The sequence below is a fragment of the Lissotriton helveticus genome, chromosome 2_1, assembly GCF_964261635.1.
Source record: "Lissotriton helveticus chromosome 2_1, aLisHel1.1, whole genome shotgun sequence".
Taxonomy (NCBI): domain Eukaryota; kingdom Metazoa; phylum Chordata; class Amphibia; order Caudata; family Salamandridae; genus Lissotriton; species Lissotriton helveticus.
The window spans coordinates 411553899-411569066 of NC_136059.1; positions in this window are offsets into that span (position 1 = coordinate 411553899).

Below are 15168 nucleotides of genomic sequence, written 5' to 3' on the forward strand. Positions count from 1 at the left end.
GCCCGTGTTACCAGACTGTATGCTTGCTCCTATGGCTAGGATGTTCCATGGAGATTCCCACCTGGGAAGAGACACCATGATTAGATTGTTCAGACAGAGTTGGTTCAATGCGAGATTCAGGAACATAGCAGGAGCACTTTGCCAAAGATGTTTAATTTGTCAACAGATGAATCCTGGAAAGAAAACTGTAGTGCTGCCAGGAAAGATTGAGAAGGCAGAGGGTCCTTTCATAGGATTACAGATTGATTTAATTCAGTTACCCCCTTGTCGAGGACTAAAATACATTCTTGTCATTGTCTGCCTATTTTCAAAATGGGCGGAAGCTTACCCCACACGTAGGAATGATAGCATCACTGTAGCCAAACTCCTACTCAGAGAACTCATACCACGTTTCGGTTTTCCAGTAAGAATTGAATCAGACCGAGGCTGCCATTTTAATAATGAAATAATTGGCCTAACATGTGAAGCCTTCAATGTTAAACAAAAACTGTACTGTGCATACCGCCCAGAGGCTTCTGGAGTGGTAGAACAACTGAATGGCACAATCAAGTCATGATTGGGAAAGATGTATGAGTCTACCCGACTAGAGTGTCCAGATGCTTTACCTCTTGTTCTGATGGGACTCAGAAGTATTCCAGACCGGAACACAGACTTGAGTCCTCATGAAATACTAATGGGAAGAGCAATGAGGCAAGCATGGGTGCCAGGACACAAGTTGATAAATATATCTGATGATTTGGTACTGGATTACTGCAGAGAACGGGCTGACCAAGTGTGTTCTATCTCTCACCAGGTTGGGGAAGATGCTGTCGCCAGACAAGCCACTCCAGCACATGACCTGAAACATACTTGAAAATCTTGCCTTGCACCGAGGTGGGGAAAACCACGTCAAGTAATTTTGGTTACCACCACAGCTGTAAAGTGCGATGGAGTTCCACACTGGATCCATGCCAGTCATACAAAAAGTTTGACTGAACCTGATGAAAGTGAAGCTGAAGGTTGTGCAGCTGAGGGGTCTCGAGATGTTGATCCTGAAGTAGCTCAAGAAGAACAACCAATCACCAGCCAAGATGATTGGATTCCAGGAGTCGAGATACCTGTAGAATAGGTGAGAACCAGATGTCAAACTTATCTAGACAGTCGGAGTGATAGTGAGGATGAGATAGGTCTAGAAGAACCTACTCAGATTACAGAAAACCAAGCCAATGGTAATCTTTAGGAGGATCAGATAGGGGAAAATCAATATACTCAGACATACCAAATACCTGTCACAGCTCCAGGGTCTGAGGAGGGACAGATAAGAAATAGGGCGGAAGCTCGAGCCGAAGAAAATCAAGAGTTCGAAGAGCTTGAGCAGGACCAAATAGGAGTAGAAAAATGTGTTCAGGAAGAAGAAGGTGAATCAAATCAAAGTCAAATTCAGCAGGTACCTGAACAAAGCCAGATTAGTAACCAGGCAGAAGAAAAGGAAATAAGACCTGGACCTAGTCAGATAGAGAGGGTCACAGAAGACAGCATTGAAATAGATGTGCCACAACTGAATGAAAATAAGAGAGCATCGGAAGAATGCCAGAACACAGTGCCAGCTAAAAGACTCAGAAAATGAGTCAAATGGCCTAGGTTTGTCAAAAGATTGAAATTCCGCCTAAATACTATCAATGAAGAACCTGAGCAAGTAAATGAAATAACAAGTCAAACTGAACAGTCTGAAATACAACCAAGAAGGAGAAGTCCACGACTGAAAAGGCTGAATAATAAATTCAGAGGCCCTGAATGGACTTGCATTGTTCTTGAAGATTTTGAAAATCTAGAAATAAGTGATTAAAGTGATGACGAATTGATTGCTGATCAGACTGACGGAGAAGTGAGACCCACTTGAAAATTTCACAGGGAAAAAGATTGTGTCAAAGCTACAAAGAGGGGTTAAATCTCCTTAGTCAGAAATGGCTGATCCTACTGTTAAAGGAAGACCGAAAAGAAGCTGCTTGAAAACATGCTGTTGAATATGCACATGTAGTATAGCGATAGTACTCATAGTATGGTTAGGACTGGCAATAGCTATTCCTTACATAATGAGTAGAGACATGAAGAATGATACTAATGAGCTACAAATAATAAATACACCTAGAAGAATAGATACACAAGAAAAAGCAATTAGCATTAAACAAAGGAAATTAGATTCAGAAGCATCAGATGAGGAAGGGCTACATTATACTGGAATTAAAAATAAAACTCACTTAAAAATATTTGCAAACCTAAAAGTAGACTATGAAGAAGCTATGGAAATAGAAGATTGCTATGTTTGTATGAAATTACCTACTTCAGTAGCCGAAGGTGTTACCTAACACCATTTACCACTAACATATGGTATTTCATGTAGCATTTTAGCTAGAAGCATCAGATGAGGAAGGGCTACATTATAGTGGAATTAAAAACAAAACTCACTTAAATGTATTTGCAAACCTATTAGTACACTATGAAGAAGCTATGGAAATAGAAGTTGCTGGATTTTGAAAAGAAGGGGAAACTCTGTCTCCATAGGGAAAGAACTAGTTATTATACCAATATATTCATTGGTTCCAGTGAATGTGAACACAATTATAAGGTAATTGGGGGTTGGGGTTTCAAAGATGGAACTGAACCTGTGTTTCCTGAAAAACAAACGTGTAGAACTCAAAAAGGGGGCAGGGTAGAAGCACCCTGACCCCCTAGGCCTGCTCAGGGGGTCCCACAAGGACCCCACAAACCCCCCCAAAATGTTTTCAAAAACCGCAGGGTACGCGTACCGTACGCATACCGTACGCGTACGGTGCGTCTACAGTGCGCTTACCCCGCGATATAGTTAGGAATTAGCTTTTAAAAAACCTTGCAAATTCACTGAAAAAACCATAGGTTTCAGGCCTTATATAGTTAGGAATTAGCATGTAAAAAACCTTTGAAATTCACTGAAAAAAACATAGGCTAATTCCTAACTATATAAGGCCTGAAACCTATGGTTTTTTCAGTGAATTTATATATATATTCCTGTCCGCATAGTCCCATTCTCCCTACCATATGGACGCTTCTATGGTGGTGCGTTCCGTGTATGGCAGGACTAAGCTGTTTCAATTATCGCCACACTTTCCCTGCAAGGGATTCCTCACCGCACTCACAGCTCCAGGTATTTTCGAAATCAATTAGTCACAATCAATCCGTTTGTTGTAGTTCAAGGGTGTTTAATATCAACGCTTGCCAACATACCTCAACGCGTTTCAGTCTCAGCCGAGACCTTGTTCACGGGAAAAAACTGACACAAAGCGGCATTGAATTTCTGCCATATTTGAACAAGGATGACATCACATCCTGTTATTACCTCCTACTGCATTATGGTAATCGCAGTTTCACATTTCAATAGTTGTTGTTAAACTTTGTCACTCCATTTTTTCATAAAACCCACATTATGGCAATGCAGATACCTTGTAACATTACAGTATCACACTTCATTAGTTTTAGCATGTGATTATAACATTGGTATATTGGTCACTGCGATTTCTTGTACTCTTTAATTTGATCTCATAGTAGTCTGTAATTGTAAAAGAATAACAAAAAATATAACAACAATTAATATTTGTTAGTCTATTGAAATCCCACCCCTATTGCAGTTCTCCATTTCAGGTGCCTGATCACTCTGCGCTATTCTGTCATCGCAACCTTTTCTGACAGCTATCTACAAACTGGATGGGTTCCTTACATTCCTAACACCATTATTATCTCTTATTTTTGTTCCCGAGCAACTAGCCAATGGGACAATATCCTTTGAGTTACGGGTGATTTATGTCCGGTTTACTAGTCCGCTCATGACTTTCATTAAAAGATTGCATCTACCATTGTGGTATTTCATTTTGGTTCATGGTTCAAAACGTGCAGGCATAACATTTTGTGTTCATTCAAACACTAATAATCTGGCCCTCTAGTAATTTCTTCTTCCGAATCTTTCATATATCAGTCTGCTGTTTTTTGCCATTCTGGTTCTTGTAAGCATATCCTTCTTGCCCTTAAAAATTCACCATATGGTATGTTGTTATTAGACTCCTTTGATGACAGCTTTCTGCATTGAAGAAAGTGCCAGTTTCTTTTGGGTGTAATGTGGTAAGGACTTCATTTTGTCTAATATAGACCTTTGTGTCCAGAAAGACTACTCTTTTATCACTGATTGTATATGTAAATTTGAGATTGGTTTCCGTGTTGTTAAGGATGGCGAAATATTCTGCAAACTCCTGTTTGGTTCCATCCCAAATGATAATAACATTCTCGGTGTATCGAAACCATTTGACTATTTTGGTCACATATCTGTCATTGTTAGAGTCCCAGGCTATGCCACGTTCACACCACCCTATTGTCAAACATGCATAGCTTGGGCTGAAAGAAAAGCCCATAGCCGTCCCCTTTACTTGGCGGTAGATCTCATCACCGAACATGAACATGTTTTCCGTAAAGCAGATCCGTATCATCTCAAGTGGCATTTTGTTATGATCAGTAAATTGAATATTCCTTTCTTGTAGGAAGGACTCAATAGCTGTTAGACCAAACTCATTACGAATGTTCAAGTAGAGGGATATCATGTCCATGGGAACCAGATGATAAGTAGTTGCCCATGGAGTATCTTGTAGATGTCGTAACAGGTCCACTCTATCCTGAAGGTAAGATGTTAATTTCGTGACATAAGGTAAGAGGTAGGTGTTCAAATAATTGGCTATTGGTTTGAGTAAAGCTCCCTTGGCTGAGAGGATCGTTCTGCCTGGTGGTATAGTGGGGTGTTTATAAATCTCAGGGAGGAAGTAAATGGTTGCTGTCTTTGGGTGGTTGATTGTTAAGTTTTTCATTTCGTAATCATCCAAAAGGTTATTGTTTTTCCATGTTGTTGGTTTCTGATCCAATTCCAGTTTAAGTTTCTTAGTTGGATTTTCCTTGAGTTGTTCATAGTATACTTTATTTCTTAGTTAGGAATGTGCTCCTACTATGGACGCTTCCTTGTCCATTATGATAATGTCCCCACTCTTGTCTGCCATTTTTATTTCGATTTCTTCGCATGTGTTCAAATTTCCCAAGGCTTCACGTTCTGTTTTGACAAGTTGTCAGATTTTTTTATCCACTTCAGTTGGTAGAGTTCTCTTGTGACTGCTTCGTGAAACATATCCATTTTATGCCCATGTGGGAGTTGGGGATAAAATCTCGATTTAGGTTTCATGGCACTTAATCCTGTCCCGAGTTGTATGCAATGTGCCCCTAGTCCTAGGCTTGGGGAATCAGGGACTACATTTAATTCCATGAGGGCTACAAAACTTGTAGAATCCTTTGCTGTTAAATCCATGGTGGGTACTGGTAAATTTTTCTTGTAATTAGCCAGCTTTTTTTTCTGCAAAAACTTTTGCCAATTTTATTTTATGGATGTATTTATATAGGTCAATCCTGACTTGTGATAAATCCATTGTGTTGGTGGGACAAAAGTTGAGTCCCCGCTTGAGGAGTTTTATGTCCACTTCAGTTAGAGATTTTTTGGAGCGGTTGATTACTTCAAGGTCTTGTAATTCCATCGCATGGATTAAGTCCACTTCTGTCTCATGCTCCTTGTTGTTGTACCTATTCTTTTAGAATCTGTGGTTTGGGCGGGCGCGTCAGCTCCCTCTTCCTCTTCCCCGATTGCCTGTTAATTGGACCCAATTGTTTTGCTGGAGGGCCAGCCGCATCTCGCCTATAAAAGTGTTCTTTGGTCATACCATTGTCTGATCTTGTTCCCCTTCACTTGTCTCTGAGGAGGTTAATGAGGATATACTCCCCGTAGATGTTGTTGCGGAATCCATTTTATCCTGAAATTGAAATTTGTTGAATTTTCTTGCAGAGGTAAAAATCCTTCCCTCCAGATAATCCTCTTTATCCCGTTGGAATTTTGTGTGCTTCCTCAGTTGCACCGTTTCCTCGTGTTTTTCAATGTAGCCCGCTAATTTTTCTTTGAATTTTGCTTGCTCTGGGGTTAGAGTGATTGATGCCAGTTCTTTCTCCAACTCTTTCAGTTGTATAGTCGTTTTTGCTAGAGCAATTTCAATATGTTTGATCAGGATTTCCACTAATCCCATTGATGACTAGAGTATATATTCTCCCCAGTCATGGAGTAGCTCATTACTGGTCTCCTGGTGATCGGGCATTTGATGAATCCTTAGCCCACCGGGGACTCATTTTATTTCCAATTTTGTTTTAGGGATGTGATCTCCCACCATTGACATATACATATACATATATAAATCTAAATATGCGTATTATCGAAAATGGTATACGAAACCATCACGATTTTCAGAAATCAGTGATAAATATCAAAACTTTAATATTTGTTGCATCCTGTATGTTAGCATTTATTATAATAATAATCATCTCACCTTAAACTAGTTTGAAAACGTTACCATAGAAATATAATTTTAATAGCTACACTGCGCCGAAGTCGTGAACCATACGTGGGGATTCACGCACGGTAAACAAACCAAATTTTTTTTAAAGGGTACACGACCAAAAATGCAACGTTCCTTAAAAAACATATCAACTTATTACTAAAACTCTTAAACTAATGCATTAAATTACTAAACAAATATATTAAAATGATTTCATTAAAATATACAATCAAATACTTGCATATCTATATGTACACTCCATTATACAATAATGCATTCCACTGTACAATCACTGTCCCAAATTTTACAGAATATGAAAGTTTTAAAATAAAAAAATGTTTAGTTACTTTTTATAAGTAAAAATGTTCTCAAAACATTTTAATTTACAGTTTTAAATCTATAAAATTATTTATTAATAAAATATACAATACGATACGGTTTCAAAATACATTTAACAAAAAAATAAGTTATCAATACTTACTAAGATATAATATCTTAAAGGAATGTTCTAAATGTTCTAGTTTGAAAAGATAATAAAACAATTCTATAATTCAATTTTAATACTAAAGCATAGAGATATCTTATAATTAGAACCTATCATTTGAAAAACCTTAGAAATTCACTAAAAAAACATAGGTTACAGGGACATTATAGTTAGGGATCAGCATTTAAAAAACCATAAAAATTCACTGTTACAGGTATGTTATAGTTAGGCTGACTATAAAAAAAGAAATTCAGCCATTATAGTTAGTGAGCTAACTATAACTTGCGCCCCTGCAATGCACTGCTTAAGACCTCACATATTATACCATTCATGACATGGCCAGCGATATCACTAATGAAATCTAAAATGACCTCACTGATGATATCATCCCCAGAATCTCTGAGGCACCCACTTACACCCCATGTAACCTTTCATACACCCACTCCAACTTCCACACTACAGTTTTTCAACCCATTTATATAATAAAAAAACTTCTAAAGCGCACAGCCGGTGTCCCGGCGCTAATACGGACATTGAATAGAGATAGTGGTCAGCATACGTTAGTCATTACGACTCAAAAGCCAAGTTTTCAGGGCCATTCTAAATTCTTGTTCCGACTGCAATGTGCGCAATTGAAGAGGAAGGTTATTCCAGCATTTAAAGGTCCCCACCTCGAAAGTCCTTCCCCCTATTCTGGCTTTCGCGAAGCGGGGGATAGTAAGCTATCATTTGTGGTTAGACCTAAGAGATCTGTTCTGCTGGTAAGGGCGAAGTCTCTTCCTCAAATAGTTGGGCCCCCTTCCTTAAAGTGCCCGAGAAGCAAACACAAGAACCTTAAATTCAATGCGCTTGGCCACAGGTAACCAATGCAGTTGTCTCAGTTAAGGAGAAATACATTTGCGAAGAAGGACCTTGCAGACCAGTCTGGCCGCTGAATTCTGCACTATCGGAAGCCTACAGATCAGACCAATTGGCAAACCCATATAGAGACCGCTAGCATAATCAAGATGGGAAGTGATTAGAGCGTGCACAACGGTTTTACGTGCTGACTCAGGCAAGTAATCAATGAATTTCAAAATGATTTTTATCTTCTTGAAGCAGGCCGAAGATACCTGTTGAACATGGGTTGCAAGGGACAGATCTTTGTCCCACCTAACTCCTGGATTCTTAACTGAGTCCGTAGGAGTGGGGATGTTCCTAAATCAGCTGGCCACCATAATGCAGAGGAGGGTGTTGTAGCTTGATTAAAAACAAGACCTCCATCTTGTCAGCATTAAGATTAAAAGGTTAGAGCTTGTATAGGCAGAGATGTTTTTAGGCATAATTTCAGAGAGTCAAAGGAAGGTAGGGACACTCCACTGAAAGTAAACATCAGTTGTGTGTCATCTGCATAAGATGTCACCTTGATCCCAGTGTCAGCGGTAAACTCCACGAGCGGGTTCAAATAGAGGTAGAAAAGTAGCGGGCTCAAGGCCAACCCCTCTGGTACCCCCTACTTTAGTGGTTTTGCAGTGGAGGTGAAGGGGGAACGAAACCTGTTGTACTCGTCCATGTAGGTAGGACGCGATCCAGTCAAGCGCTGTCCCTTGGATGCCGATTTGTTTTAGGCGATCCAGTAAGATGGAATGGGACACCTTGTCAAACGCTGCTGCCAGGTCGAGTAGTACCAACATGATCGCCGAGCCCCCATCCACCGCCCATCGGATGGCATCTGCCATCTCAATCAGCTCTGTTTCTGTGCTAAAACCAAGGTGAAATCCCGACTGGGACTCATGAAGTATGCCGTTTGACTCAATAAAAGTTGCCAACTGCTGGTGAGCTAACTTTTCAAGGATTTTAGCAGGAGCAGGCAACAGAGAAATGGGCCTATAATTACTAGTGACTCTAGGGTCAGCATACCAATATTTACATATTGATACCCGTATTTACACCATCACTCATTGATTCATAGAACAACACATACATCAACTTATACACCCATATAGCTACTCACACAAAAAGCTAGTCACTCAGTTAGATATTCACACAGACACTTATTCACCCATACACTTGCACACACACATACTCACTTACTTTCTCATACAGATACTAACACGTACTCACTCACCTATATAGTCACTGACACAAGCACATACTTATCCATATAGGCATCCTCACATTCACTCACTCACCCATATAATCACTCAGATAACCTATCACTCACCTAGACTGCCTTTCAGAAACCCAGTTACTCACCCATATACCACTAACACATGTACTCCTGCACTGACACATCCATACACAAATTCAATCACCTATACAGGCCACACACACAGGCACTGACTCACTCACCCACACAGACACTCAGACACCCATAGAGATACTTAGACAATGAATCACTCACCCATACAGAAACTCACATACTCACTCACACAGCTATAGAGCCACTTAGAGAAAAATTGACAGACAGATACAGATATTCACACAACCAGTCACCTACCCATACATTCACTGAGACACCTTATTACTCAATTATGCCGTTAGTCCACTATTATGCATGTAAAAAGCAATACAGCAATTTATTATATCAATGCAACAAGTTGTCTTAATCCTTTTGAACATGGATGTGAATGAGAAAAACATGAGATTATGCCTTCCCACGTAGTCACTTCCAAATTAGGTTGCACCAGACGTTGCTGTATTGATTTTTACATGCATCATAGTGAATGATGATGTCATAGTGAATGTTTTTTATTGATTTGTAGTGACCCCTGAAAAAGGGCTTGTCATAGCCCGAAATGCATTGGGTTTTTGAATAAACACTGCTTTTGGACGAAGTATGCGTCAGTTCGTGTTCTTGATAAGAGGTCCGGATGGGCGCAGCTTGAGCATAAGAAGCTTTGAAAATGGCATGACATCCCAACATGTGGAATTTATGTGATCAAATGTTTAAGTTGAACATATTGAGGAGTACATTGATTACATATGCAGCAATGTGGTAGTTCCACCACTCAAGCTGTGCGATTGGGCGCGGGGCAGAAATGTTGCCTCCTACAGTTTGGTACAGACTTCCAGTGCTACCAGGGCAAGGCACTTAAACCAGTTCAGCACGCTGCCTGCGACAAACATTGGACAAACTTGGTTAAATTTGGATTGAAGATGGGTGTGCATCCCTTTCTCTTTAATGATTATTAAAGACTGAGACCAGATCACCATGACAAAAAAAATTGAAGTAATAACTGTTTTATGGTAAATGAGAAAATACAATATACAAATGTGCATCACGCTTGGAACAGGTAACTATAGTGCCAATGAGTGAGATATTGAGTGTGTGAAGATTTGTATGGTGACTGGGAGGATGTTGGGCAACTTATTTGAAAATGTTATTTGTAATGTTTGGGGCCCAATGGATGATTCAGCTTGAATGGTTGTTTTGTTTTCACGCTTTTATGCTATAATTATTCACATGATCCACTCCTTCCCTGTATTTTTTTCAGGTTCTTCATAGACCAGTGAGTTTAGTTAACAAAGCTACACAAAATGCTCAAATTCCTTTGCTCTTCTTGTCCAGCTTAAACCCAGCCATATGCAAATCAGTCTTGGCCCTGTTCCCCATATGGACAGAACTCTTATCAAAGTCAAACATTCACCCCAGTACAGAGATCTTGGACTAAATCCATCATTTATTTTAGCTCCCCATGCCATTCCAGTTTAAACACAGCAATATGCAAATCAGCCTTGACCCTGTTCCCCATGGGAACAGCCCAGCCCGAACTGCCAGGCCAGGTTCTCCGTGGACCAGAAACAGGCATCCTAGGACCAGTTTTGGGGTTTCACCCCTCATCAGCCAGGCTAGCTTGACTCCGGTGGCATGGAGAGCACAGGACCCACGCCTGGGCATACCCATCCCACTTGCAGTGATAAATGCAAAAAGAACAATTGATGGACAGAATGCTGTTCAATGTCAAACATTCCCCCCAGGACAGAGATCTGGGCCTAAATCAAAAATATTTTTGCTCCCTATGCCATTTCAGTTAAAACCCAGCCATATACAAATCAGTCTTGACCCTGTTCCACATTGGAAAAATCTAGACTGCAGGAAGAGGTATTTAACCTACTGAAGAATAAATACATGGCAAGGGATTTCAGGTAGGGAAAGACTAGGGAGAACGTTTATGTACAGTATCATCTCTGAACATTCCAGAGAGCAGCTTCTCATCTCTCTCTTGAAAAAACCACAATGCTATGCAATGCTCTCTAGCAATGCAAAGACAGATAGTGACAAACAAAAAAGTTAGAACTAAACATTTTGTTTTACATTTGATATCCGTGCTCTCCACCCACAACAGGCCCAGCCCCCTCCCCAAGCAACAAAATGTCCCTCACCCTTTACCCAACTTCTCTTCCCACCCTCGTCACCCACAATGGGCCCATTACCTCCCCAAGCAAAAACCCCAAATTTCCCTTTCACCCTTTTCCCAACTTCCCTACTTACCCACTCCCCCCACAACAAGCCATCCCACCCAAAAAATTAAATGTTCAATAGAAAAGGGGCTTTGAGGGCACCCTATTCAGATTTAATTTCAGCCACCTCCCAGGCCAGGTTCTGCTGCCCCCAACTGAGCACCACCACCTTGTGCCAGAGTACTACCTGCTTGAGTAATAGGTTGGATGAAGATGAGGAAGGGAGGTTGGTGGTGTTCCCAGCAGAAGGGGACCATGGCTGCAGGTGGCACTGCTGTTGGTGTGGCCAGGTTGAAGACAGGCCTGGCTAGAAGCCCAAGGAACTGGAGGCCCTTGCCTACTCTTCTTTCTTCTCCGAGTCCACCAGCTGGCGATATTCAACCGCTACAGCCTCCACCTTTTTGAACTGCTGCCAGGCAGCTGTCTCTTGTTGGGATGATTGCGGGTCAGCTCCAGAAGTAGGCGTAGCTATATTGAGAAAGTGAATACAAAAACATGAATTGTGAACTTGTAGTATGGTTTAGGGCCTCTTTTTGCGAGCATGCTATGTTAGCATGGCTTATTAGAAGTTTAAACACCATTTTACCTTTTGCTGCTTTTTGCACACAACACTGCTTAGCTGTTTTTGCAAGTTAGCTTTCACGAAGGTCTATATATGAGATAAGGTTTGTTTTTTGACATCTCTAGACATACATCCTGCCCCCAGTCTGTACAGTGAGTGCTGAGCCGCCAAGGTTATCATAACATGTGAGCCTGTTTATCGGCATGTCCGTGTAACACATTTTAGACACAACATTTTGGCAGCTGCGAGCCAAGCGAGATTCTGGCGCCTTTATCTTAGCACACTTGCTATCATTTCACACACTTGGAAGATTCCAGGGATGCAGAGAGACTTGCTGATCCAGATGTAATTTACACTTACTGAGCGGAAAGGTAATGGGGTCCCCCAAAACAAGCTCAAGAGACCTTCTATAGTTTATAAAACATAGTTCCTATATAGGGAGGCTGTTTAAACTAGGCGCTATATCACCTATTTGCACTATCACTGTAAAATGATTCCTCCTTTTGTATTTTATGGAGTTGTAACCATGCTGACCATATTATTTTTAATCATATGTCTGCTTATGTTGATTAAAATACGTCATTAAAATAATTATTTTAACCTTACCGTGTCTCTTTTTTACTCCTGTTGTGGACTGGTATGAGAGTATAACAAAAGAGTGTTCTCACTTCCCACCATTCCGGAGATGGTCCTAAGTCACATGTTCTAGGTTGTCTAATCATTGGTTACTTTGCTATAGGACGAAGAGCTAATGTGACACTGATTGCTAGCTGATTGGGTTTCTGTTTGAATTACTACCCAGTTGTGCCTTTTAGTATTGCATTGTACTTCTCTATTACTGTTTCGATATGGCTGCGGTTGATATCCCAGCACACTGACGTGTGGCTGTACGGAATCACTTGCAGGAATACCTCATTTCTTTAGAGGGACAGGCAGTGTTTTTTGTTGTTTCAGCTGACGCGGCGTACCCGTTTGAGTTGTATTATTCATGGGTTACATTTCTCTCTGTAGATGCTGGTATTGGTGTGTTTCACACTTACACCCCTGCTGATGCTCCTGCTGCGTACGCTCCATATCGGACAGTGGAAATTCCGATTTCTGCTTGGCAGCATGCCGTTTGGTTTAACAGAAACCTCCTCCTTTAATGACATTCTAAGGCCCAACAACACTCTCAGAGAAGTCCAAGACTGGCTAGCAACGAATCACCTTAAACTCAATCAAGGAAAAACTGAGATCCTCCTCATCTCTATCAAGGAGGATAACCCACAAATCATTGAATGGGTGAAAGCAATCGATGCCCTCAATGGGAATCTCACTCTGACTAACTCGGTAAAATCACTTCGAATCACCTTTGACCACAAACTATCAATGACGAACCACATCAAGAACTCCGCTAAGAGCGCCTTCCTCAATCTGAAGCTCCTCAATAAAATCAAACCGAACATTCCGCAGAGAGATCTCAAACAAACCACCCAATCACTGGTGCTGTCTAGACTGGACTATGGGAACGCAACCCTCTCCGGCACAGCTCTCTCCCACCTAGCGCCACTCAAAACTACCCTCAATGCAGCTGCCAGAATGGTCTCCCGTGCAAAGAAATTCTACCACATATCTACCGCTAAAATGGCTCCTAGTGGAAATGCGCGCTAGCTTCAGAACTGCTTGCCTTACACACAAAGCCCTGCACACAGGGAAACCAGAATACCTAGCCTCTAAGCTCAAGAAATCTAGTCAGTCCAGAAGTCTCAGAAGTTCAAACTCCCTCCTACTCATCCCCCTGAAAACCCGCAAACAAACAACTGCAGCCCGCTCTTTTGCAGGCAATGCTCCTAAAATTTAGAACTCCATCCCCATGGACATCAGAACTACCCCCTCCTTTCCAGAAATCACGAGCCGACTAAAAATCCTCTACCTCAACCGTGCATTCCCGAACTCACATACTTAACTTACACGCCTCTGCCTGGCAGCCACCTGTCATCGCGCACCGACTCCCTTACACGTCCCCTCTCTCTAACCCGCAACCCTGGCTCTTCACCGCTAGGAAAGAAGTCCAATAATAACTTTGACTTTGTATCAAGAATACTATGAATCGAAAACGTCTCCGGACCGCTCTACCTCAACAGCACACCCTGAACCTCTGACCGCGCTACCTCAAAGTCGCACCTTAGGCGCTACACAATTTTTAATCTCTGAACATGTATGATTCTATTTTGCTTTATTTTTCTATACTTGTCTTCTCTCCATCCTCTGTAAAGCGCTCCGATACCTTCGGGTCTGGCCAGCGCCATAGAAAACTTATAAATAAATAAATAAATAAAAAACGGTGCCCTCCCACACGTTATAACAGAGGTCAGACAAGGGCCGTTGTTGATTCCAGGCACTACTTGGCCTGTTTAGCTGCTTACACTCTGCATCCTCAGGCAGGGCAGTTAACAGCTCAGCAACTGAGACCCCTATATGCCTCTGCAGTATCAGTTATTAGTGGTTCATTACATTACCTGTAACCTCCTGGGTGGGGCCCCGGGTGGTGCACCGCATCCAGTTGGTGGTGGCGGGCTGAAGCTTAGTCCATTCATGGTTAATGCGGTCATGTGCAAGCGTCCCCATGATAAAGTGGAGATGCCTTTTTTGCTTGCCAAGAAATTCAACCAACTGGAAGCAGTATTCCCAAATACTAGTCCTGTGGAGAAACACAGGATCCTCACAGTTAGTTTGCAGAAAGACTTAGTGCCAGACGTAAATTAATGTACAACTTGGGGTGTGATTTTTGCTGCAGTCTATATTAGGTGCTTTGGCACCCCGTAAATGACTGTCCTGCCCTTTGTGATCAAGCGTGTTCCGGATGAACATGGACCAGAGGCGACTGTGGAGTTGGGAATGCAACTTGTATGAGCGTTTGACATGGTACGTGATCTCATACTTGCTAATGTCAAGGGGGATTCAGTAAGTTTCCAGGTCGCTAATGCTTTGCGCAATGTCCCTGATGCAGATAAACCCCGTCAGTTACAGAAAATGATTACGGAGGCTTATAAGACTGTTGGCCGTAATAAATTGGGTGTTAAGCCTTTTGCTAAAAAAGAAAAACAGCAGCAAACTCAACAAGCTTCATCTGATAAAGATGACAGCCCAGAAGTTCAGAAACAAAATTGGAGTAAGAACAAAAAACAGGGGAAACAGCAGCAGAAACAGGGGTCACGTCGCGCTTCACCTACACCTGCCCCTACTGAGCGCACATATGAGTGGCGCACCCGCATTACTAT